This window comes from Galeopterus variegatus, unplaced genomic scaffold, assembly GCF_000696425.1.
Source record: "Galeopterus variegatus unplaced genomic scaffold, G_variegatus-3.0.2 Scaffold2229, whole genome shotgun sequence".
Taxonomy (NCBI): Eukaryota; Metazoa; Chordata; class Mammalia; order Dermoptera; family Cynocephalidae; genus Galeopterus; species Galeopterus variegatus.
The window spans coordinates 19,159-23,929 of record NW_007728340.1 but is presented as its reverse complement, the minus strand read 5'-3'; positions in this window follow the sequence as shown (position 1 = coordinate 23,929).

Here is a 4,771-nt window from a genome sequence, read left to right as displayed (position 1 = left end):
TGATTGAATAAGAAAAGTGTACAGTAAATTATTACTCACCAAGTAAGTAGTTATAACCCTTTTGAGGAGTAGAAAATCTTTTCCTTTTTGTGTCAAAAACAGGTAGACATATACCAATTTCCATGTCCTATTTACTTTCTCGGTTTTTTGTTTTGTAGAATTATTTAGCAACATTTTGAGCAAGACCTATTCCAAAGGATCTTTTTACTAATGGATATCAAGGGTAAATTAGCACTTGCATTATTTCAGAAAAATACTTAACAAAATACTAGCAAATATTGTGTAAAAAGAATCATACACCATGACCAAGTGGAATTTATTTGAAAGATTCAAACCTGGTTCAGTATTCAAAAATAAGTTAATGTAATCTACCATATCAGCAAGCTAAAAAAGAGCAACTATCTGATCATAACAATGAAAGAAGAGCATTTCACATAATTCAATACTCTTTCATGATAATAACTCTCAGAAAGTAGTTGCTTAATAAAGAACTTCTACCATGAAGCTTACACATAACAGTGCACTTAATGATTAAAGACTGAATATTTTCCCCCTAAGATCAGCAACAGGGCAAGGATGTTCATTCTCACCACTCTTATTCAACATAGTGCTGAAAATTCTAGCCAGTGTAATAAGGCAAGACAAGAAATAAAATGCATACAAATCTGAAAGGAAGAAATAAACACACTTACATGATTATATAAATAGAAAATACCAAGCAATCTACAAAAGCAAAACAAAACAAAAAAGCCTCCTAGAACTAATAAGCAAGTTTAGCAAGGTTGCATAATGCAAAATAAGCAAACATACGAAAACCAGTTGTAATTCCATATACTAGCAATGATCATATGGACACTAAAATTAAAAATACAATATACAATTTACAATCACTTAAAAAATGAAATACTTAGCTGTAAATCTAACGCAATATCAACTTACATGCTGAAAAGTACAAAACATGATGAAAGAAATCAGAGACTATCTANTGATTGAATAAGAAAAGTGTACAGTAAATTATTACTCACCAAGTAAGTAGTTATAACCCTTCTGAGGAGTAGAAAATCTTTTCCTTTTTGTGTCAAAAACAGGTAGACATATACCAATTTCCATGTCCTATTTACTTTCTCAGTTTTTTGTTTTGTAGAATTATTTAGCAACATTTTGAGCAAAACCTATTCCAAAGGATCTTTTTACTAACGGATATCAAGGGTAAATTAGCACTTGCATTATTTCAGAAAAATACTTAACAAAATACTAGCAAATATTGTGTAAAAAGAATCATACACCATGACCAAGTGGAATTTATTTGAAAGATTCAAACCTGGTTCAGTATTCAAAAATAAGTTAATGTAATCTACCATATCAGCAAGCTAAAGAAGAGCAACTATCTGATCATATCAATGAATGAAGAGCATTTCACATAATTCAATACTCTTTCATGATAATAACTCTCAGAAAGTAGTTGCTTAATAAAGAACTTCTACCATGAAGCTTACACATAACAGTGCACTTAATGATTAAAGACTGAATATTTTCCCCCTAAGATCAGCAACAGGGCAAGGATGTTCATTCTCACCACTCTTATTCAACATAGTGCTGAAAATTCTAGCCAGTGTAATAAGGCAAGAAAAGACATAAAATGAATACAAATCTGAAAGACATAAAATGCATACAAATCTGAAAGGAAGAAATAAACACACTGACATGATTATATAAATAGAAAATACCAAGCAATCTACAAAAGCAAAACAAAACAAAACAAAATCCTCCTAGAACTAATAAGCAAGTTTAGCAAGGCTGCATAATGCAAAATAAGCAAACAAACAAAAACCAGTTGTAATTCCATATACTAGCAATGATCATATGGACACTAAAATTAAAAATACAATTTACAACTTACAATCACTTAAAAAATGAAATACTTAGCTGTAAATCTAATGCAATATCAACTTACATGCTGAAAAGTACAAAACATGATGAAAGAAATCAGAGACTATCTAAATAAATGGAGATGCATAGGAAGACAGCACACTAAATACATCAATTCTCCCAGACTGATATACAGGCTTAATGCAATTTCTATCACAATCCCAGAAAGATTTCTTTGTAGATATAGATAAGATTATTCTAAAATTTATTTTAGAAGTCTAATAAGCTAGAATATCTAAAAAATGCTTTAGTGAAGAAGAATAAAGTGGAAGAAATCCATCTATCCAAATTTTGAGACATATTATTTAGACACAATAATCAAGACTGTGTGTGGTACTGATAGTGTGGTACAGATGAAGAGATAAGCACATAAATGGATGGAATAGAAGAACCCAGAAATAGGTCCACACAAATATACCCAACCAATATTTTGACAGAGGTAAAGAAAGCAATTCAATGGAGAAATGATTGCATTTTTTAAACAAATGATGCTGATGCAACTGGACATCTGTAGGCAAAAATTAATTAATTAATTAATTAATTAAGAGAAATGTTGGCCTGTCCCACACTTTCTACAAAAATTAATTCAAAATGGAATATGGACTTAAATATAAAATATGAAACTATAAAACTTTAGAATGAAAACATAAGAGAAATCTTGGCGGTCTAGAGCTAAGCAAAGAGTTGTTAGACTTGACACCAAAAGCATGATCTATAAAAAATAATTGGTAAATTGGATTTTACCAAAATTTTAAAAGTTTACTCTGAAAAAGACCTTGCTACAAAGATGAAAAGATGGATTGCAGAGAAGGAGAATATATTTACAACCTACATATTTATCAAATGACTAATATCTAGATTATATAGAGTTCTCAAAATTCAACAGCAAATAAACAAATACCAAATAACCCAACATGGGCAAAAGACAAAGAGACATTTCACCAAAAAAAATGTACACATGGCAAATAAGCACATGAAAGATGTTCAACATCATTCGCTATTAAAGAAATGCAAATTAAAACCACTCTGAGTAAAAAAAGTCTATCTCAAATGGCTACATACTGTTTTATTCCATTTCTACAACATTCTTCAAATGACAAAATTACAGAAATAAAGAACGGGTTAATAGATGTAAGGAGTATCGAGGGAGAAGGGCTGGGAAGGAAGCAGATATGACTATAAAAGGGCAACATGAAGGATCCTTGTGGTAATGGAAATGTTCTGAATCTTGGCTATACCCGTGTCAAATATCTTGGTTGTGATATTGCACTACAGTTTTGCAAGAGGTTACCAGTGGCAACTGGGAAAAGGGCACACAGGGTCTATCTGCTTTATTTCTTATACCTGCTTGTGAATCAGGAATTATTTCAAAATAAAAAGATTAATACTAAATAGTGAGCTGTAGCTGGTTCTCTCTAAGAAGTAACAAAATTAATCTCAAGACAAAATAAGAAACCTCCACAAAAATTTTCTGCATGAAAAGTAAATCTTCCGAAGGGCATGGTGTGGAATGAGAAATGGCAGTGTGGGTAAAGGGGGTTGACTGATTGAAAATAATAAATAACAAAGAATTTTGAGTTTGCAGGGGAATCCCAGGAGAAAAGCAGTAAAGACAAGGAAATGTATAAAAGGGGGAGGATGTGTGGAAGTTCAAAATCAGAGGGCTAGGAACATATTGGGTGAGCCCTGAAAAATAAACAAGGCTGGAAAAGAATTCCACATGGATTAAATTGCTGAGGAGCTGTTTTAAAAAAGGATAGGTAATATTTAATTTTTAATCATTTGTCATATAACAGCCCCTCATTTCTCCAAACCTTCAAGAACAACTTTTTTTGTTGTTAGTGTTCCTTTGAGATTTTAAAGGAGAAATAGTCACATTCCATATTTGGGATAACTCAAGGCAGAGAAAAAAATCTTCCTAAAGTTCAATGAGAATACAAGGGTTCAGAAAATTGGTATTAGAGGTGATCAGAAAAATAATGCTCCAGATCTGTGAAAAAAAATTGAAGTTGTTCCTAGATATCAATCCCATAGTGTGTTAGGTAAATATTAAAGCTCCAACATCCATCCCCACCATTTTACTAAAATTATTAAACAAAAAGTGTCCCCAGAAGACTGAGGGACCAGTGAGTTCCATAGTGATGGACACTTGGGTTAGATATTTATATTCTTAATTTAATATGAGTGTTAGGAATGATCAAGTCCTTTAGAGTTACAGGGCTGATCATGTGCCTCATATTAAGCTATTCCTCTCAGCTCCAAGCCCACTGTTCCTCTATGCTCTTCTGTGTATTGCAGGAACTGGGATTCTGCACACCACATTCATCCTTTACCAGCTGGCTCCACCAATAGGATACCCTAGAAGGAGACTGTAAGACAGGAGGAAGGAAGAAAAGACTTCCTGCGTGCTTGCTGTTCCTGTAAGCATTGCCTAGCAAGTGCTCTTCCCCTTGGCAGCAGGAGACTGTTTCTAGGCTCTAGTTTTTCCTTTTTTTCAGCACTTTCAGAACGAATTCGTTATGTCTCCTCAAAGATAACAGAACTAGGGACCCACCCCCATCCCAAGGTCTGACTTCACATGGTCTTTTCCTCAAGCTTCTAAATTTTAATAGTTTCAATCTCTTCCCGTTATTGCCCCATCGCTTCCCATTGTAGCTATTTGCCGCAACTACCATCCCAGTGCCACCTCAACATTCTCTTTTCACCTCTTCTGTTCTCTAATATGTTTTTTTTTTTTTTTTTCCTATTTGTCTTTTTTCGTGTCCGGCAACGGATCGCAAACCTCAGTGTCGCACCCGTACCGGACTGGGACCGGCAACAGGATCGCAACCCTCGGTGTTGC